The sequence below is a fragment of the Pinus tabuliformis genome, chromosome 4_2, assembly GCF_031772625.1.
Source record: "Pinus tabuliformis cultivar Carrire ecotype Pingquan chromosome 4_2, CPIR1, whole genome shotgun sequence".
Classification (NCBI taxonomy): Eukaryota; Viridiplantae; Streptophyta; class Pinopsida; order Pinales; family Pinaceae; genus Pinus; species Pinus tabuliformis.
Window position 1 is genome coordinate 520,373,781 of NC_142304.1, and position 23,950 is coordinate 520,397,730.

The window sequence follows — 23,950 nt, forward strand, 5'->3', positions numbered from 1 at the left end:
TTCAAGGGAATAGGACCTTACAATCCAGAAGATGCCTGGAAAAAGAAGATGTTCAATTGGGACATCTACATTCACGAGAAAGAGCACTTGTACATGCAAGAGATGCTCCTTTTAGATAAAAAAAGATAGAAAAAAATTCAATAAACAAAATAGTGAAAAATGGAAGGAATGGATGAAGGCACAAGATCAATGGGTATCATTCTATGAATGGTATTATCCTTCTGCAAGTCAGGTTGAAGAATCCTTGATCAAACAGTTGAGGAATGAAGCCAAGCAAAAGAAAATCAAGGAACCAGAAAAATTTGTGGAATAAAAGTTAGAACAGAATGGTGTTATCATTCCTTCACCACTCCACACTCCTATTTTCTCTCCTAAAATTCAGAATATGCTTTCAAAGCCCAATACTCCAAAATCCTTGATAGCTATAAGGGTGAAAGGAGAACAATTGATTAAACCAATATGCTCATAGTTCCATGTAAATATGATCAGATCTGGAACTCCAGGAAAGCATAAATGGGAACTCCTTGATGGTTCTATACATGAAACAGACACAGAGTTTCCACCTTGGAAAAAAAATTTCATTCGACAACAGGATGGTAAAATGTATAAGCTTCTTCCTTCCCATCCTGATGATCCCTCACTATCTGCAAAAGAATCCATAGCAACAACCAACTGGACCAATTTGGCTATATCCAGTTTGGAAAAATTTGTTAGAAATAAATTTGATTCTGTAGAAACTGCCTGTTCAGAAATGAAGATCATGCTTGGCAGAATCCTACAAAAACAAGATTATAATACTGTCTGTCTAAATGACAGTGTGAAGACTCTAGCTGAAAATGACCAAACCATTGCTCAGAGTCTGGATAAATTGTCTATACAAACAGACAAGAAAATTCATGAAGCAGCTGTGGCTCATGGAAAAGAGCTTGTTAAGGTTAATAGTAGCCCTGACATCATGAAAAAGCAAGTATGGGTTATCTCTACAAGAGTAGAGTCTTTGAAAAGAAAACCTAGTGCAGAAGCCTATAAATCAACTACTCTATTCTCTGGTCCTAAACCTTCAGTCCCATACTCAATAACACCATCAGTGGAAAGCCTGATTAAAGCCCCCAGTGCTATAGAGTTTCCACCTCCTACCTCCACACATCCTTACTCTCTATTTGCTAATCCCAGCTTTTTTAGAAAAACGCCATATTCACCAGAAAAACCTTCTGAAGAAAAATCCCCAGAATTTAAAGGAAGTGTTTCTAAATTTCTATTTGGTGAAACCTCTAAAGAAAAGGATGATGTAGATACAAGCCTTCATAAGATTGAATTAACTCCAGAACTTGAAGACCTTGAAGCTTGTATTAATAATTTTTCTACACAAGACAAAGAACAGTTTGGCATTAGAGATTCTGAAGAAAATCTAGAAAACCAAATTAATGCCACTTCATCTAGATCCAAGTGGAACACTACTTGGGATCTGGCTCCAGACCATCGGGACTTAATGAAGTCTGAATATCATAAGGATTGGTCTGCAAATTCCACTTATTCATGGAATATTGATAATTGCACAGAAGCAGAAGTCATGTCAGTTTTGCATTCAATGTTGGTTTGTTACACGACATATCTTGCTGATGACATTGGTCCTGTGAATGCCTGCAGAAGGATAATTGGAGAATTTGAAGGCACTCTTGATTCCTGGTTAAAAGCCGAAACTTTAAAATAGCTAAACCTTCTTCCTTCATGGGAACAGTCTATCATGCTAAATGAAGATGGAACTACATATATGGATCATGTTACCCATCTTCCTTTGAACAATATGATAGGACGACTGCTCTATGGTATTACAGTAAATTTCATTGGATTTCCTCAAATAACGAAGGAAATCACTACAATTACTCTGCTAGCCATGAAGTTACCTAACATGCAACATTTTGATGAATATTTTAATGAGTTCCTCAACAGGTTGCACACTCTATCTCCAGACTTGATTCTTGAACCTAAATGGAAAGAGATCTTTGTCGCCTCTCTTCCTCGATGGGTTTCATCGGCAATAGTGAATAAACTCCCAAGAAAAGTTGGAGACTATAAATTTGGAGTCATCAGGCAAGCAGTCAAAGCTGTAATTGTTGAGCTTTGCTCTCAGATGAAAATCGCCCGCGCTGCCACCAATCCAAAGAAGCCGCATGGTTATCAACAGCTCTGCAAACAATGGCACCTTGGAAAAGCTGGAAATTCTGAGGGGCGAAGGAGAAGGCACAAGCATTCAAAGAATAATTTCCAGCCTTCCAAAAGCACATCCAAGAGACATTTAAAAAAGAAACCGTATAAACATACTGAAATGTTTTCAAAGGAAAGGGAAATAATATGCTACAACTGCAACAAGAAAGGACACACAGCAAATAAATGTCCTGAGAAGAAAAAAGAATCTTCAAAGAAGAAGATAACATACAGAAACAAGAAAGGAAAGATCAACTTCTTTGATCTTCTAAGCAGTTGTGATGAATTGATATCTTCTGAGTCTGAATCAGAAGATAATTTAAATCTTTTACACTCTGATTATTCCTCATCATCTGACGAAGAAATATGTAGAGATCCACATTGCTTAGAATGCAAAGATTGCAGTTGCAGTGATCCAGATGTATGTAATTGCAACACTGTCAGGATGATGAAAACAGATCATGAAGAAACCAGTAGAAATCTTTTCACACAAATGATGGCAGCGACAGATCCTCAGCTGAAAGAAATGTACAAATCATTACTGATGGATCATCTTAAACAAGTACCCTCGGGTTCAAAGAACTTGCCACACAAAGGGTATGTTCCTCCTGCCTCATTATTCTCAGTTGAAGCCTTGACCAGACAGTTTAAAAATGAAGACTTTGGAGAAGATCTGCCACAGACACTCCCGAGTATACATCAGGCTATAAAAGAACTGAGAAAAACAGTGAAAGAAAATAAGAGGTTATGTATAGAAAATCACAGAGACCTGTCTGTCAGGTTGATGAACTCTCAAGAAGCCTCGACATCAAAGAACCCTCCCCTATCAGGCAAGATAGAAAATTGGACACTCCATCAAGGTCCAATAATGAAGGACATGCATGAAGAAGAAGAAGAATCTGATAGAACAGAATTAAGATGCAATATTGTAAACAGAGATGTTATGTATTGCATTAAGATGAAAGTCAAGATTGGAAACCAGTATGAAGATTGGAAAGTGCTGATGGATACTGGTTCCAGATTGAATATTGTGAGTGACACAGTGGTCAGTGCACATTTGAGGAGACCAACTGCCTGTCCCAGAGTCACCACGGCCAGTGGAGACATTATTACAAAAACAGAAGCAGAAATAGATGTATTTCTGACTGAAGATATTGGAGTACGACTTGTATGTCCAATAGTTCCAGGAATGGATTGTGCTATGTATCTTGGAACACCTTTTTTCCATAATTTTGACAAACATGGAGCCAAGCTAGACACTGCTACTCAGAGGTATGGTTATTTTGTCAGCTTAAATAAAAAAGAGATATTCTTTCCATTTATAAATTCAAATTCACCCAATAGGCTAAAGAGAATAGAAAGATTGGAAGGTCTATTGGCAAAAATGGAATTAAAGAAAGAATCTCTAAAAACAGAAGAGCTCCTAGATAATAGGAAATATGCCAAAGAGATAGCAGACATCACTGCTAAATTTAAAGAATGTTGCTCAGATGATCCAAACGCATTTTGGCACATTCACAAGCATGAAGTTGAGCTTCCACTAAAGGCAGACTTCAGTGGAAAACTCAGAAGATCTAAGGCAATAGCAATGAATCAAGATCATCTAAAGATGTGCAAAGAAGAAATTAAAGATCTTTTAAAGAAAGGTCTGATAAGAAAAAGCAAGAGCCCTATTGCATGCTTTGCTTTTTATGTTAACAAGCACTCCGAAATTGCTAGAGGCAAGCCCAGGCTAGTTGTTAATTATAAGCCTCTAAATAGCATTCTTGATTATCATGCCTATCCCCTACCAAAACCATCTACTATTCTTGCTCAAATATCTAAATCAAATATTTTCTCAAAATTTGATCTTAAGTCAGGATTCTAGTAGGTTGGGATAAAGGAAGCTGATAAATGGAAGACAACATTTTTAGTACCAGAGGGACATTATGAATGGAACATCATGCCTTTTGGCTTGATCAATGCACCCTCTGCATTCCAGAGAATCATGGACGAAACATTTGAAGGTATGGATGACTTTCTGAAGAAATATATTGATGATCTATTAATTCATTCTGATAACATTCCAGATCACATTAAACATCTGAAGATTTTCTTAAGAAGAGTTAAAGAAATGGGAATTGTCCTGTCAGCATCTAAAATGAAACTCTTCAAAACTATGATAGATTTTCTGGGATATAACATTCAGTTTGGTTCATATAGTGTCATCCAGAGAAGTTTAAATTTTGTAGATCACTTCCCAGATGAAATAACTGATAAAAATCAGTTGCAGAGATTTCTTGGGAGTTTAAATTACATTTCCAAATTCTTGAAACATTATGCCCAAGAAAGAAAATTGTTAAATCAGAGTCTCCAAAAGATACTAATACCTTGGGATGAAGACTACACTCAGGCAGTTAGAAGAATAAAAGACAGAGTCAAAAACATTTAGCCTCTGTCTCCCATAAGAGAAGAATGGAGAAAAATTATAATGACTGATGCCAGCCAAGCAAGTTGGGGAGCAGTGTTATGTCAATAGAACCCCAACAACAAGAAAGAAATAGAGATATGCCAATATGCATCAGGTCTCTGGGCCAAAAACTAGCTAAATTGGTCCAGCTTCAAGAAGGAATTGACAGCGATCTTCCTCGAGATTGCAAAATTCAAAGACTTTGTTATCTATACGAAGTTCACAATTAGAACAGATTGTCAGGCCTTAAAATATGCAATCCACAAGTGCGACTTTGAAGATACAGCAATGGTAAGATGGGTGATGCAGTTGAGTCAATACACCTTTGATATAGAATACATCTCTGGTGATAAAAAATAGTTCTTCTGATATGCTGAGGACAGAATTCTTGTCAGAACATTCTATTCTTGCTTTGTCTTGCAATTTTATAAGGAGAAATGAGGACACTATGGAAATTGAAACCCCAATAGGTTGGGTCAGCTACAATCTAGAAACTCCATTGTTAGTTCATGACGCCAATTGGGTCCCAATAAAAGAAATCAGGTATAGAATGGGAATTCCATATTTATGGAATGAAACAATGCAGGATGAGATGAATGCAGAAGCACTTGAAGCATTAGACTATCTGGTACACATAGGAAGCATCACTTTTATTCTGGATAGAAATGAAGATGAAGATGACATGATAGAAAGCTGCCATATAGCCCTCCGCAAGTTCAATAATCATCTCAACCCAAACAACTTTGATGAAGATAGACAAAGGGAAGCATTTTACTCATGTATGAATCTTCAAAATTATGCACCTAACCTGTTTTATTCTTTGTCATTTACTTTTCTCCATGAAGGTTGGATAGTGGAAGCAATGGAAAATGAAGACCCTGTTCTGGAATGGTTTTATGGTTGGTGGAAAATCTACAGATTATCTGCTTTAGTTATCAAGCCATACTCCCTCCATTTGCTGAAGATCTATGGTTTTAGTGAGCCTGCAGCCCATCAGTCAGGAATCTTGTACAAATCCGTAGAAAACATTGCTGACATTGAAGACATTCATTTCCTGAACGGAGTAAGAAGATGTGGTCATGTTAGATGGTTTGTCACAAACCATTACAAAGCAAGAACAATCAATGACAGCATCAATTATGAAGATTTCCATGATCAAATAAATCTGGAATCAAATCCTTTTGAGAATATCAACTTTTTGGAACCACCGGACAGCCATCCATCACAGATATGGGAATCTGAAAAAGAAGTGAGGGTCCAATACTTCTCAGATCATCTGATTGAGATATTCCGCTATTAGCATTATTCTCACCCTCAAATCAGACATTATGTACTATAAAGTGTTGTCTTTCCAACTGACTTTGGTGTTGGACGAGCTTTCGTGGGTTCACTCGTTCATGAACCTCCACTGTGTAAAATCTAGAGTACAATAATAAAAGTAATTTGAGATCATATGAATTGATTCTCTGCTTTACTTTAAGTCTAATCTTTGTCCTAGATTCGGTCCCCATATGCCAGATGGCTTTCCGAAAGGAAAAGGGATGAGATAACATGAGTAGTCCACTCATGCCCGAATCTAGTTTGTACATTTTTTCTTTCGGTGATTCACAGATGTTTGTCCCCCTTGAGTTATATAAATAAAATTGAACAACAAGGTAAGGCTCATTCGGGTAGAGAGAAAAGAGGAGTCTTAGAGGTCTAGAGTGTAAAAGTCTAAAGCTTGAATTCCCTACTCTGCATCTGCGAGAAGATTTCTCGATTTGCTTGCATCACAGAATTTGATCTTTAAGTCTGTAATCATGTTTTCTAGTCTCAGCCTGCATGCATGCCAGGTAGCCTACGGATCTCTTATGCTTTGGCTAAGACATATCTGTTAAATGCTGCTGCAGTCAATCTGAGAAGGAAGACATTGTCTTGTAATCGAGTCCATGTATACTTCTGATATATGAATAAAATCCCATATTTTGCTTTATAATTGTGATATCTGTGAAGATCCTGGATGAACAAGATTGGGGCGGGGGGGGGGGTCTCCTTGCTGGTGGTGGCCAAAAAAACAATATATTGGGAGTGATATCTCCATCTAGTGGTGGTTGGGTGAGGCTTATTGGGAGTGGTGGATTCTAGGACGTGGTGGCCTGCAAATTTGTGTGAGTATGAACTTCCTAGCTGGTAGTGGTTGGAAGTACTATTCAAAGGGGTAGTGATTCCTCGCTGGTAGTGGCCAATTGAAAGATGTAAAGAAGTAACAGAACAAGAACATGTGGTTTTTCTCCCCTTGATGGTTTCTTCCAGAAATCATTGGTGTCTCATGTGTTGAATGTTTTTATGGTTTTTTGTTTATGTTTGATGATATGATCTCTCCTTATGTGTTTCACATGATGAATGGTTAAAACATTAATCCTAGTGAAAATTTCATAAGTGGCATCATTGTTTCACCCCCTTAGTAGTGATCTACATTTATAACATACTCATTATAATACTTTTTTAATTAATGTTGTAGATTGTTAGGAGATTGTCTCCTACTATCGTCAAATAATTTATGTTGCATACACATTGAAGAATGGAGTATGAAGTCATTGATGCATGTTATAGTTACCATATTACATATCACAAAAAACAAAAAATAAAGTTGAATTATCTCAATGTGGAATTAGTGACATGAATCTAATTAAGTAACAAATAATATGCCTCATAAGCTTCTTCATCATATTCCCATAATTCCATGTTTCCAATGATTGTATATGTGAAAGTACATATCATAATTTATGCATTTTCATACATGGAAGAGAAGTGAAGATGGTATTATTCAAATTCCTATAGACTAATCACATTTAAGGGCATCAAGGAAATAATTTATAGGATTAGGTAAGAGAAAATAAAAATGATTTAGATAAATTAAAGAAATTATTCATTTGATGGAAATGATCAAATTATTCATCTTGCAAGCATTCTCCCTTTATATACTAGCATAAATTGAAACTTAACGCAATTCCCCCATATTGTAAGGGAATTAATAAACTCCCCACACATCTATTTCACAATGTTTTATTTTATTTCTCGAAGGGTAGACTAAATAATTAAGATGAGCATGTGCTATTGAAATTATAAAGAAATTCTAGGCACATAGATGAACATAATTGAACCTATTTTCATACGAACACTATATTTCTAATAGGACAACAATGTCTAGATAGAAGGTGGGATGTTGTCCTACGTTGATTGGACCCAACTAATATGAGGGTAGGTTGGTGAGGATATATACTTGTAAAATGTTTCAATCACCTTCCTCACATTTTTATTGGGTAACACATATAACATGGCTTTAGGATGATAGTCATGGATATGGAATTTGGGGGAGGTGTCTGGGGGATAGGAAGAAGGATATTTCTAAGTGGGGATTCTCTCAGATATGTAGTGCGTTGGTATAATGTTTTGATCTAAATGAATTCTACCAATATATTTATATGTTAGTGGGGGTCATTAGACTAATGTATTAACCTGGGATGGTGATGCAAGAAATGTTAAGAGCTAAAATATATAAAAGATATTACTCCATTATAATGATAAACCCTAGCACTCATAACCCATATAATTTATATTCTCTAACCCATACAACCCAAAAAAATACTAACCATTTTAATTCCTAACTATTAAAATTATTAGTTAACCTCAATCTTTTTTTTCCTAGAAAAATAATTGTATTTTCATTCAACATTCTGTGAAAAAAAGGTAGATTTTGCATATACATTTGTAAAGCATTCACTAGGATTTTCCCAGATCCTACATGTGGCAGAAGAGCTAAAAACCATAGGGTTCAAAAGACAAATCTCAAAACAGGAAATGAAACATTACAAGTAAGAACTGAGCAAGAAACCCTTGCCATAAAAATGGCATTCATAAAAAATAAATAAACAAATGTAAAATCAAAAGGCACGGCACAATCCACGCTTCTAACTCAATTTAGAGGCCCAGAAACATGTCATAAGGAATAATAAAAAGGGTGCAAGGCCTACATTCTAGACTCTAGAGGGTCATTGACATACTAGTCCAAAACCAAAAATGAGTTGAGGAGAGGTGGCCTTAAAGCTTTGAAAAGAATAGTTGTAGCTGTGAAGGCCAGACGAAAAGTGCCACCCCCACACCAATAAATGGTGCATCCATTGAGAAATAAATGAACATGGTAGAAGGCCCACATCATACTTCATCGTTCACCAATACCACAACCCCAAACACACCCGTTTTTTAAACCAATGACGATGACCATATGAAAAATGAGCGGCACAAAGAAACCTAAGTAAAAGACCCTGAAGCACAAAGCACCCACTACAATAGAGATCCCAATGACACGCATAGGTCCCATACAAAACATATATGGAAACCACAAAATTATGACATGAGCACCCCAAACAAGAGAAAACGTTGTGAAAAAGAGAAAATATGAGGCACAAACTAGGGGAAAGGGTGGTTAGGGTTCAACCGCCTTGCCCATCGGTCCCTCAACTACATGATTATGCTATTAATATTAACCTCAATCTTAACCATTATAAATTTATTTGTTAAATCCTCTAATTGACACCCCCCTTTAACCTTATTCTGATATAACTCTGAATTTGGAATCTTTACAACCACAACCTCTTCACACATGAAGCCTTTAATGGTTAGGATCCCTAATATTGAATTGACGAGAGAGTTTCCATGGCTTTCATAAAATCTAATTGGATATAATAAGTTAAATAATATGTAACATCACACCAGATATATGCCTAGGATCACTTTACTTAGAGATAAATTGTTATTCCCACTAATAGTCAAATCCCATAATGAATAATGAATTAATGCTTTACCTCCAAGTCAAAATACGTTTTGACTAGGTTTAGGGGTATTTCATTTACCAAGGGATTTGGTTCCCTAAATTGGATTTTATTATTTAATTTAAATGTATTTAGAAGAATTGTACACGAGTGATGAGAATGAGGAATATTGTAATAAGATACACTTCTAAGAAGAGATCTCAAGAATATTTGAGTGAGCTAGAGAGATGTTAGGTCCCTATAATGCTAGTATATTCCCTCATTGTTATTGTCAGTGTAGCCCCTTATTTTTATTGTTGTGCCCATGTAGTACCCATATTGTTATTATTGTGCCCAATAGAAGCCCACTATTGTTATTGTTGTGCCCTTACATTATTATTGTTATGTCGGCCCTGATCATATTGTGACCCCTTAGACTCCTATATATAGAAAGGAGGTTTTGTCATTTGAATCATCCAATAGTTGTTCATTTTTGTAATTTAAAGGAGGTTTCCCACTCAAAGAGGCTAATTTTGAACTCATTGATCTATTTCTTCTTCTATTTTGTGAGCTAGTTGCATAACCTTTGGTATCAGAGCTTTGGATTCTAGGGTTTCGCTACTGCAAACATGTCATCTTGGAATTTTAACTTTAAATTATTTTATATGAAGCTTTAGAAGTTGAAATTAAAACCTAGTGGATTCAAAATCGTGGTGAACCTTGTGTACAAATTGTATATCTTGGTTCACTAAATTTTCAGAGATATGATCCAAGGAAGTTATGGTTTTTGTAGGCTCCCAAATTTTATCTCAAACAGGTGACCTTGGGAAAATCGTCATAACTTTCTCTCTGAGCATCAGATTCAAATTTTGTAAAAATTGAAAAAAAGAGGACGGACTATAGTTTTTTGGGTATCGTTTTCAGGGATGATTGTAGAAATAGTGACATGTGGAACTTCGTACAAGTTCTCTCTACTGAACCAGTCTATAATCAAGAGATCGTAGGATATTGGGAATAATGCTTTCTTGGAGAACCCAATATTAATCAAACTTGTGGGGTTGGAAAGAGGCCTCAAAGGGCTAAAACAAAATGAAATTTCAGACCTTGGAGATCTAAAATTATAGAGATACAACAGATTCAATATCGAGCTCCTACAAAGCAAAAAAACAAAGGGGTGTAGTTTTTAAAATTTGCATAAGTTTTGTTTGAAAAATTAGTTTGAAGTGACTCAAAGGGAATAATGAAGCACAATTATCATTAATTTATTTCCCAAAGAAAGAAAATGGAAACACTTAGTAAGCAACCCGCAAGCTCTACTCTGACACATGAAGAAGAGGAAGAAATGCAATATGATATATCAAATTTGCGAGACCAAGTGCAACAAATTTTTCTCTCACAAAAAGTAACAAAACATGAATTAGAAGCCATGATGAATGTAATAAAGATGGTATAAAAAGGGTCGTGGGAGTTTTGAATGATGGTTTAAAAGAAAACATAGAAGCAATCATGAATGTCAAGATGTAGGGGCTGAAGGAAGGTTTGGAAAAGTTGCTAGAAGAAAGGTGTCCCAATGGTGACAAGGAAATCCATGAAAATCATGATGAAGACAAAAGGAATATCAATTACGACTTTAGATACTCCAATGTGGGGTTTAAAAACCACCACATTCCAAATATAGATATGAGGAAGTTTGATGGCCAGGATCTAGTAACTTGGATACTATAGATGGAGCAATATTTTTATCTACATGATGTGCAGCCCTCACAAAAGCTATGTATTGTATCTTTATATTTAGAACCTAATCATTTTGTATGATATAGATGGCTTTTTCCTCGTAAACCACTTGTCACCTGGTCAATTTTTACGGAGGAAATGATAACACATTATGAAGATACAAAGAGAAACACCTTCTTTAACCAATTGATAAATCTCAAACAAAAGGTTTCAATGGCAAAGCACATTGAAGACTTCCAAAAATTGAATATTAGGGTAACCGATATTACAGAGGAGCATATGATTGATGTCTTCATAGGGACTTTAAAAGATAAAATCCAACATGAGGTTCACCTTTGGGAACCTGATGCATTGGAGAAGACATTAAGGGTGGCAAGACAAGTTGATAGCAAAATTATGGAAGCAAGAAAGTCCACCACTCACAACTATAAAGATGGAAGTATTGTTGGTCCTAGTCTTCCACAAACTACAAGGTTGACACCGCAACAATTGGAGGAAAAAATAGAAAAAGGGATTTTTTACATTTGTGATAACAAACACACTAAGGGTCATAAGTGTGTTGAGAATAAATTATTCTACATAGATTTTGAAGAGAATGAATAAAAGGAACAAGAAACATCAAAAGAGGAGGATATATTCTAGGAACCAATCCCAGAGAAGTAAGAAATGAATCTGACCATATCTTGTAATTCATTGGTAAGAATTATGACTCCTAAAACTCTCAGAATGTAAGGACATATCAAGAAGAAAAAGGTAATAGTGTTGATTGATTCAGGTAGCATCCATAATTTTATTTCTTTTAAGATAGCCAAGGAATTGAATTGCTTCTTATATACAACACCAGAGTGTCAAGTGATGGTTGCGAATGGAAGAACCATAAATTTCTCTAGAAAGTTCCATAATATCAAGCTATCCATGGGAGAATATGTATTTAATAGTCCAATACTTTCCATTCCAATGGGTGGTGCTAATGTTGTACTAGGAGTCCAATGGTTACAATCTTTGGGTACGATAGCTTTTAATTTTCAAGAACTTTTCTTGAAATTTTTTTGGAAGGAAAGGAAGTTGAATTAAGGGGTATCACAAGGAAACCATGAAATATAATCAACTCTAATGTCATGACCAAGCTTCTAAAGAAATAATAATAGGGCATAATTGCACAATTATGTTCACTAGAGGTTTAAACAATGATATCATCTATTTCTCCAGATCCCCAAAAAGTCTTGGAAAATCATTCCAAGGTGTTTGAGACTCCTAAAGGACTCCCACCTATTTGTGATCATGATCATGCTATTCATTTGATTCTAGGAAGTGTTCCTCCAAACATTACGCCTTACAGATATCCCTATGCCCAAAAGAGTGAAATTGAACATATGGTTGCAAAAATGCTAGAGGTTGGTATAATTCAACGTAGTCAAATTTCTTTCTCTGCTCCAATAGTATTGGTGCACAAGACGGATGGATCATGGCACATGTGTTCGGATTATAGGGAGCTCAACAAGCTCACTATTAAATATAAATTGCCCATTCCTATCATTGATGAATTATTGGATGAATTACATGGAGCAATTTACTTCACCAAGTTGGATCTTCGTTTAGGATATCATCAAATAAGAATGAAGACCTAAGAAATTCTGAAAAAAAAACATTTAGAACTCATGAGGGTCATTATGAATTTTTGGTAATGCCTTTTGGCCTTACCAATGCACCTTCTACATTTCAAGGTTTGATGAATTCCATTTTCAAACCCTTCCTTAGGAAATTTGTGTAAGTATTTTTGATGATAAACTAATCTACATCAAGTATTGGAAGGATCATGTTCAACATGTTGATAGGGTGCTCAAACTATTGGAGGAGAAACATTTATATGCAAAAAACTCCAAATGTTTCTTTGGAGTACAAGAGGTGGAATATCTGGGTCATATTGTATCTATGTAGGGTGTTAAGGTAGACCCTAACAAAATTAAATCCATTAAGGAATGGAAAATCCCCACATCCATAAAACATTTGTGAGGATTTCTCAGGTTGAGAGGGTATTATTGCAAGTTTGTTAAGAATTATGGGAGAATAGCTGCACCTCTAACAAAATTACTGAAGAAAGATGCATTTTCTTGGACTCCAGAAGCAACTAAGGCCTTTGAACATCTTAAAGAGGCAATTTGCCAAGCACCGGTCTTAGCTACGCCAAACTTCACAAAAACATTTATTGTTGAATGTGATGCCTCATGAAATGGAATTGGTGTTGTTTTAATGCAAGAATGAAGACCCATTTCTTTTGAAAGTCATTCAATCAAAGGAAAATATTTACACAAAGCTATTTATGAGAAGGAAATGTTAGCAATATTACATGCACTTAAGAAATGGTGACCTTACCTAATAGGAAGACACTTCAAGGTAAAAAAAGATCATGATAGTCTTAAATAATTTTTAGAAAAAAGATTATCTTATAAAGAGAAACAAAAATGGGTCACAAAGATGTTGGGTTACAAATTTGAAATCATCTACAAAAAAGGGAAGCAAAATTTTGTTGCAGATTCACTCTCAAGAAAGGATGAGGATGTGGAAGCATTGCTTTGTGCCATTTCTATTATCCAACCAGATTGGATAACCGAAGAAAGGGATGAATGGAAGAATGATGAAGAAGTGTGGGCACTCATATAAAAGTTGCAGCATGATCCTAGTACATATGATACATTTAGCTGGAAAAATGATTCATTATGGTACAAAGATCTCTTATACCTTTGTAATAATTCTGAGCTCAAACAAAATATTCTTTTGGATTGCACACCTCTCCCTTAAAAGGGCACTAAGGATTTTTTAAAACTTACCACAGGGTTAAGAAGGAATTTTTTTGGGATGACCTTAAATCTGATATTCAAAAGTTTGTGGCAGAATGTTTGGTTTACCAAAAAAATAAAGTTGAGAAAATTAAGCCTCTAGGTCTATTACAACCTTTATCCATTCCAAGTATACGTTGTGAGGAGGTTTCAATCGATTTTATCACAAGTTTACCAAAGTCCGAAGGAAAGAGCGTCATCACGGTGGTAGTTGATAGACTTACCAAGTATGCACACTTTTGTGCATTATCTAATCCATTTAAAGCCAGTACAATTGCTACTGAATTTATGGAAATAATTCAAAAGCTACATGGAAACCCAAAGATATTTGTAAGTAACATAGATCCTATTTTCAATGGAAATTTTTGGACGGAATTATTTTCTTGTTTGGGTACTCAATTAGCTCATAGCTCATCTTATCATCCTCAATTTGCTGGGAAAACTGAGATAGTGAAAAAATGTTTGGAAGGATATCTTCGTTTCTTTGTATGTGATAAAAAAACATAATGGGTGAAGTGGTTACCTTTGGTAGAATGATGGTATAACACTTCCTTCCATACTATAGCAAAAAAGAACCCATTTATGTCACTTTATGGATATCATCCACAGTCCATCACATCATATTTAAGAGAAAATTCTAAGGTTCAAGAAGTGGAAGATCACATCAAGCATCAACAACAAGTTATCCAACTCTTAAAGGATAACCTCACTTTGGCACATAATAGAATGAAACAACAGGCATATCAACATCACAGTAAAATAAGTTTTGATGTAGTCGACTGGGTATTTTTACAGCTACAACCATACAAACAAATGTCCCTCAAGTAAACTAAGAAGGATAATAAATTATCACCAAAGTATTATGGTCCTTACAAGGTGTTGCAAAATATTGTTACTATGGCATACAAATTGGAGCTTCCTGCATCTTCTTGAGTGCACCTAGTTTTCCATGTTTCATGCTTAAAGAAGGTTATAGTTGATAATCTCCCAGTTCAAACAATATTGCTAGAACTTGACGAGGAAGGAAAAATAATATTGGAACCTGAAGCAGTCATGGAAACAAGAACTTGACAACTACGAAACCAATCAATGTTAGAGTATCTCATCAAGTGGAAGCACATACCCACTGAAGATTCCACATGGGAGGATGAGAATTTTATACAAAAGCATCCAACACTACTCAAGCATTGAGGACAACACTTTTTTGAAGGAGAGGGTCATGTTAGGTCCCTATAATAATAGTATATTCTCTCATTTTTATTGTCAGTGTAGCCCCTTATTGTTATTGTTGTTCCCATGTAGTACCCATATTGTTATTATTGTGCCCCATAAAATCCCACTATTGTTATTTTTGTGCCCTTACATTATTATTTTATGTCGACTCTGATTATATTGTGACCCCTTAGACTCCTATATACAAAAAGGAGGTTTTTTCATTTGAATCATCCAAGATTTGTTCATTTGTGTAATGTAAAGGAGGTTGCCCCCTCGAAGAGGCTAATTTTCAAGTCATTGATCTATTTCTTCTTCTATTTTGTGAGCTGGTTGCATAACAAGAGATCTTAAGATTAGTTAGATGTATTGAAAGATATGTGGATATAGAGGATCTATAAATAGAAATTTGTTGAGTAATTAGTGGATTTGAACCAAATTATGGTTTTAGAATACCTTATGTAAATATTTAGTCAAGAAGCATGAAATATATGTAGAAGTGTGGGAAAAGGAGAGTCAAGAGTAGAGGAGCGAGGCTAGTGGGCCAAAAGGGTTGAAAGGGGACAATTTTATGTATATCAGGCCTAAGAAGGCATAAAGGACTTTGTAAACTATTTATATATAATGGAGGAAATACTTTGTTCGAGTGTTTGTAATGTTTATGTCAAGCATTTTTCCATTATTGTGTGGAATTATATTTTGTAAATCATATAAAGCACGAGTGTGTTGTAGGCTTGTAGGAGATAAGCTCAAGTGGTAGAATTTTTGAAGACCACATATTAGAATCAATGCAGAGGAGGCAAACACTCTTTTGAAATTTGGATGAACCATTTCTTTACAATCATAATGATTGAAGTTGTTGATCATTGATCCATAGCGTGATCAATGATCCATAGGTAAATAAAGGTTTGAGAAGAGTGCAAAGTCTATTGTAGATGCATTGCAGGGTTGTTAAAACTATGCTGAATTTGTTTCCTTGAACCAGAATATAGATTGGAGGTGCAACAAAAGCATGGATATCCATAGGAATTCCCATAATTGTGAAGAACAAAGATGAAGAGTGAAATATTTTAGGTTGAATTATGTGTTGAAGCCAACACAATAGAACATCTCCTTTGAAACAAAGTTGAGAGTTAAGTGAGGCTATGTCCCAGAGTACCAGGATCCATGGTCAAGATCAAAGCATAAAGGCCAAAGAAAAAAGAAGTGGAAAATAATTAGTATTTTTAGCTTTCAACGAGATTCCATCAACTGACAAAGTCTGGGGAAACATAACTAAGGTTTTGTTAGAAGAATCCATTAGAAAACAAATTCCCTAAGAGGTTTGGTCCTTACGCACTATTAAAAATGTTGGGGTTATGTGGACCGAGTATGGTGTGGTAGCTGGTGGACATGGAAAAGAAAAGAGATGTGTCATGCCTTAAAAAAATGTCAGGCTAATGTGTTTTTATAAAGTTTTCGAAGATTGTTAATAGATGGAGATGAGAATTTTCCCATTCTCTGGAGTCTGTCTCCCGAGAAGTATTTTTTGAGTGCGCTATTGGGAAAGACTGAGGTGATGTAAAGATTGTTGACATGTAAAGTTGGTGACTTGTTGAAGACTAGGTAAAGTGGATCCAACAAAATGGAAAGCAAGGGGTGATGTGTCTCGGAAGGGAGATTCATGTAACAAATAAAGAGCACATCCAAAGGAGATGCCAGGATGATGTGGCTCCAGGCTCATGTGGAAGATTGAGAATGAATTCCTAATAAAAAACATGAATGTGGCCATGTTCACATGGCGTGCGTCGAGTGTTTGTTGAGATTTCTAGGTCAATTAAAGGTTGGACAACATTGAAAATGGCCTGGCACCAAGGTCATGATACTTGGACACGTAAAACAAAAGTTAAGTGTCAAGCGATAGAATATTACAAAAGACAAAATATTAGCGGCTATTACAAAGGAGATTTGATAAAAGGTAAGGGCCTTACATTAGTATTTATCCTTGTGCACTTGTTATATTATAGAAGTTGAGGGTATGGTGGTTCTGTCTATGGTTGGGGAACACACATGTTTATATATATATATATATATATATATATATATATATATATATATATATATATATATATATATATATATATATAAACTCTTGAATCCAATGATATGTATTACCCATGAGGCTCCTCCCACTTAACTTTAAACGAGGATTAAAAATGGATTTAGGCTGGAAATTAGTACAACTGGTTTTAGGACGACATCATTTGGTATTAGAGCCAGAAATATATTTAGCTTGAAATCCTCTAGTGGAGGATACATAAAGCTCTTTGAAGAAATAAAGTTTGTAGAAAAACAAGTTTGGAAATTGTTTTAATTTTTACACTGAAGTAGAGGATAGATGATTGCAAAAAGAACAACGATATTCTTTAAGGCGCATAATAAGTTTAAAATTTGTTTTTGGATAGGATGATATTTGTTTTGGGAGGATAGAATTTGAATAGAAATTTGATTTTTCCCATGAAGGTTATTTTGGAAGGAATTTGCAGACATATGTTACAAAGAAGTCTCTTAATTTGAGAAAAGATTGAAGCAAGTTGAAATTCTCTTAAAATGGGAGAATACATATGGAGGAATGCATGAATAAAAGATAGAGGTGACGTGTAGAGGATTGTCAAAAGAATAAGGTCCTGAGGAATATCTTGACAAGTATTGTTGTTTTTATGTTAACCCTGGTCATAAGTATTTGTGTTTATAGGTAGCACCCATACTGCAAGTAATGTTGTGGAAGAAAGAAGAAGGAACAAGAATATATCTTAGAAGGAGAAATTGTGGTAGAACCCTAGTAACAAGATGAAATTGTTGAAGTGATGATAATAAATAAATTTATTTCCTAATACACTATCTACATGTTGCAATTCTAAATTGATATCACCTATACACCTTCCAAAAGACTCATAAAACTAATACATACCTACAATACATTATTTAAGACAAAAAATAAACTATCATGCATTTGATGGATCGGCTTCAAGGTTAACTTCTTCATTATCCTCAACGAACTGCCTTGGTTGCAGTGAAGCAGGAGCCTTAATCACATCTGCCACCTCAGAATCCCTCCTCACATGTTTTAAGGCCACAACCTGCTACACCTTCATCACCATGTTCATGTCCTCGTCCATGTCAATTATTGTAGCACCATCCATGTTCAAGCTTTCCAATCTTGTAAGATGGAGGTCCAAAAGATCTTTTTTTACTGTAACCTATCCAATTTTATCCAAAGAAGGCCAATCTTCTAACTAGGAAGCACTAATTGAGCATTAAACTCGAAATCCCCCATTTCCCCCTATTTATTTAACAATGATAAAATGTACTTTGTTGTATCCTTGAGATAACCTAAATGTCGACTGAATTCTTCCTTCTTGGAGCTAGACGTCTGTTCTATATTTGCACCAACATAAGACTATGCTTTTCTTATTATGGCTTGGGGAACTATACCCAAAATTTAGATGAGACAAAGACAAATGGCCATGCCTTATATCCATGCATGCTTTCCCCCACCAAGCCATCATTTCATTCACAATATTCAATACAACAAATAGACATGTAAATTCTTTGGACCAAACATTTAGTTTTTGTACTAATATCAATGCAAATCCTTCCTGTCACCATTAAAGCTCAGTACCCCAAGAATTCTCCTTCTTCTTAGATTCTAAAATAACATCTCTCAACTTCTTCCCACATTTATTAATGAATTTAACAATTCAATTTGTCATTGGCCTTGCTTATGAACACATGGATAGGCTAAGTGGACGCACAAACCCAAATCCCGATGATGAACGGGAGCCAAAATGGAATTTGAAGGTTCGCACTACCAGATTGTGATATGACATGAGGTCATCAAACCACCAGCCACTTTAATCCACCTTTATTACTTTTTAATACATTCAATACACCAAGTCTTTGATTTATGATTTGGTTTTTCATGGTAGAGTCTTATACACACCACTTCCTTCGTCTTGAGCCAACATCCTTTGTTCTAAGGATACTCTCTTGTTTTCTAATGCATCCACCTTTGATTTGATATGCCTCTTTACATGGTAGAACTCGACATACTTAAATTTGGCTATTTGTAAGCTTATTCTTTGCAGAACTGAGGAATGAGACTGACTAGAATTTTCTTTGATTTTACATACCTATTGAATGACTATCATTAAGTCTCCATACACTATTAACTACCAAATTCTCCTTGAGATAGCCAATTCTAACCCCTGCCACAAGGCTAAAAATTGGCTTGATTAGTAGTAGCACTCCCCAAGCCCCATGCATATTGTATATTTATTTCTTCATCGAGGCAAAAGATGACCCCTCCCACTCCTTCCTCCCTTGGATTACCTTTCAATGCTCCATAAAAAAAAGTGAATATTTCCCTTTGTTCATCCTCCAAATTTGGACTTCCTCGTAGTACAATTTAAGATAATGTGATTTGTTAACAGGTGGCTTATAAGTGAAGTTTCCAATATGATGATATATTTGACTAAGTTTTATCCAAACTTTCTTAATTGGTGTCAGATCATCCAGTTATCTTGGATCATAACTGTGAGCAAAGATAGAATCCAAAATAAATTGCTTTACCTTGGTGGCCAAGGAAGACAAGATTGGGCAAACAACCTTAAATTTTTCTTTGTTATGGACAACCCACGCCACCCAGTAAAAAAACTTAGTGTAACAACCCTAGTGAAAATTCCATGTAAAAATATATAAATACCACAGATGAGGGGACACGTATTCCAAGCTGAATGGTGGGCAGGACATCCTAGTGGGTGTTCATTTGGTTGTTTATGGTAAAGGAAATTGGCAAAGGCATTAAAGAGGCAAAAATTTATTTTGGTACATTTATTTATGAAAATAATGGAAATTATGTGAGGAAAATGAAGGAAAATAATGGAAATTAGGAGAAAAAGGAGGTGAAAGGTAACAGGTTGCATGTGACGATGAAAATGAAGGAAAATAATGGAAAATGAAGCAAATAGAGGTCGCATTCATAAAAAGGCTTCTGAGGATCAGTTGGCAAGCTTCTTCCTTTTAGGTGAATCTTTTGTTAGTTCAGTTTTGGGAGCTCTCTCATTATTCTCTCTCTCTCTCTCATACTCTTGCAGACTTAGAGTTTTCTTGGAGCACTCTTGGTGGGTGTGACATACTTGGATTCTTGGAGCAAGAAGGCAAAGGAAGAGCAGGAAAGCACAAGAAGGCATCGACATCAGTAGCTACATCAGAATACTTGCAGCTACCGAGTTGCATGAATGATTTATTCACTAGTTTTGGCATGCATGGCACATGCATGTGGTTTATTGGTTATGATTTTTCATTGGCATGGAGGATGGTCGGGATTAACGGTGGATTGCCTAGCCTTGCCATTTCTTAGATAGTCATGGTGATTGTGGGTTTACTGTCATTGCTTTGTTTTGGTTGGTTCTTATGTTTCCTTAGCTTGGGTTGAGTTATTAGTCCCGGAATCCCTAGTTGAACAAACGCTCTGGAAGCCATGTAACTGCTTGGGTTGAGTTACTAGTCCTGGAATCCCTGGTTGGACAAACGCTCTGGAAGCCCTTGGTGGGTTGAGTTACGAGTCTTAGAAGCCTTGGTTGGAAAAACTCTCTGGAAGCCCTGTATAAGTTATGGGTTGAGTTATTAATTATGGAAGCCTTGGTTGGACAAACGCTCTGGAAACCCTGGAAGGCTTGGATGGAGACCAATCTAATGATGGTTTTTGGTGATGTGTAGTTGTGAGGTGGAATCATTGTTTGATGGTTTGAGGTGGGTGGCCTCTGGAAGCCCTGGATGAGTTTTAATTGATGTGTTCTCTGAGATCCCACATTCATGCTTGGAATATGGCATAGGGGTGATTCGCTGAAGAGAGACTTGGCTCAGCCAATCTATGGTTGGGTGGAATGTGGTAGTCCCATCATATGTTTATTGTATTTATGTTCCTATTATGTTTTTTATATGCACATTTACCTTGGAAGGTGTTACAGAGTGGTATCAGAGCATGGTTCAAACACTTGGACTAGATGGGCTCTATCATAGGTGAAACGAAGAACAAAGGTTTAAATTTTAGACCTTTCTTTCATATCTATTATAACTTTTCTTTTGTGGCATATTAGAAGTTTAAAATTTGTCCATATCGAAGTTAATTCCCACTGATAATGTGGTAAAAAATTCAGATATTGGTTCACAATACTTTAGGAATAATGATCTAAGGAAGATGACTTTCCTGAATGCACCTTTAAATAGGTCATGTTGGAATTTCTGCAATAACTCATCTTCTATAGGATTTCAGAAGCTGAATAATTGTCCACATTGAGGGGACATAACACTGGTTATGTGGTATAAAGTTCATATATTGGGTCGCAATGTTTTAGGAGATATGAGTAGAGGGAGTCGAGTCTTTTGAATGCTCCTAAAATCAGGCCTCAAACAGGTCACGCTGGCATTTTGATTATAACTTTTCTTCTGGGCACTCTCAGGAGCTGACAGTTTTTCCACAATGAGGGAAAATCCCATTGATATTTTGATAAAAATTTCAAACATTTATTCACTATATTTTAGGATATATGACCAGTGGAAGTCGAGCTTCCTGGATACTCCTAGAATTGTGCACCAAATAGGATTGTTTTGGTATTTTGTTATAACTTTTCATTCATCTCAAAAGTTGAAACTTGAAACATAGTGAGGAAAAATACCACTGATCATATGGTTCAGTTTCCATAACTTGTACTACTACAATTGAGGATATATGCATTGAATAATTCGCTATATTATTTTGCATGCAAAGTGTTTGATGAAATTCTTAAATGGTTCAATGATTAATTACATACAAATTGTTTGATAAAATTCCCCAATGAGTTTGTTGTTTGTGGTCGGGGATAGTATTGATGTGTAATAGTATTCTTGTAATTGATATATGCTTACTTGTATGCACATAGTTTTCTATATTAGTTTGCATGTAAAGTGTTTGAAGACAGCTTACATGCAAATGTAATAGTATAGTAGTTGTTTGAAGAAAATGTTAAAGTATGATAATTGTTTGAAGAAAATGTTATTTTTTAGATGGGATAGTATTGTAGTATGATAATATGGATGTACCTGATCTATGCCTATTTTCATGCAAATAATTTGAAGAGTTGCATGTAGGGAATTTGAAATGTTGCATGTAAGGAAATGGAAAAGTGGCATGTTTTTAGTTATTATGTTACAAGTGGAATAAGTGCAATGTTTTGACTTAATCTCATACAAAATGTATGAGAAATAAAAAATAATTGCTTTTCAAAGTGTAGTTAAATTTAGTATAGCTTTGGAGATCCCATTTCCATAATTGGATATTGGAGATCGAGCCATTATAGTAGCTTCATCCTTCTACCTCAGTGTGGACCATGGATAGTAAGGGGTTATGCTTATAGGTTGTTTGAATGCTTGATTAAGTGTGTGATATGTGTTTGTGCTTACAAAATTGTATGAAGCAATGCTCTTGTTTTAATACAATTGTACTATCACAATATGTGTTGAGGCAACTGATATGCACTTGCGTGCAAGTGAGTGCTAGTTTTAGTATTATGACTATGATTGTGTGTTGATTGCTGACTATGATATGGTTGTTAGTATTGGTGAAAGATGATTTCAAATTAATAGACACAATTTCTTGATTTTTGGAACATTTGATTGACTGTGTATGGATTATATGTTACTTACATGTTGATTTCATGATACCTACTTACATCCTTGTATGTTAGGTTACATTTTTGAATATTTTGATTACATGCATCAATCTTGTAGGTTGATTACAAGAACTGATCAATTATGTTCGACTACATGTGGTTATGTGTATTGGTAGTTGGTTTGGCATTGCTTATGCATATTGTTGGTTGCATGTGGCAATGTGAACAATGGAGTAATGGTTGTTGTCATGCATGAGGTCATGGTTTGTATAGTTAATATGGTCATGCATTGATGACTGGAGTCTAGCTAGAATGGTGTGTGTATGGTTTTGCACGCATGTGTTATATGTCTATATGTAGTTGTTATGCATGTATGGTCTTGGTTATAGTTTGAATAGTAGGTCAAACATGCCTTGTGAAGTCATTGTATGCAATTTAGGTCATCATGGTGCTATTGGTATGTTATGATGCTTATGTTTTGAATGAGGTAAAGCAGGAGATGCAAATCATTAAGTGAAGTTGTAAAATTGGACCTCAAGGTGAGGACATGTCGTCATACAGGTTTGTGTGTTTGGCATGCAGGTATGTAAGTTAAGGATTATTATATGCATTAGGGTTATATACATTAGGTTTATGAATGTGTATTTGATGTTATGGTTACATTCATGATATATGTTAGATGATTACTGTGGTTATATGCACATGTGTTAGATAGTCAAGAATGATAGTAACTTGTAGTTGTATGCATTGTTATTGTTGTTTTATATTAGATAATATGATGATTATGTTGTATGTTCTTGATGAGTATGATATATAGCTTATTGGTGTTATATGCTGCTAAATTGATGATTAGGGTTATTTCATTGAGATCTTGATGTTATAATTTGGATTGGTCATATGCGTGATGGTTATGTTCATTGCCTTGAAGATCTTGATGTTATATATTGTGTTAACCTGGTTTGAGCTATGAATATGATTATGGTTGCGATATTCAAGTATGAGCTGACATATTTTTGATATGGTGTCGTACAA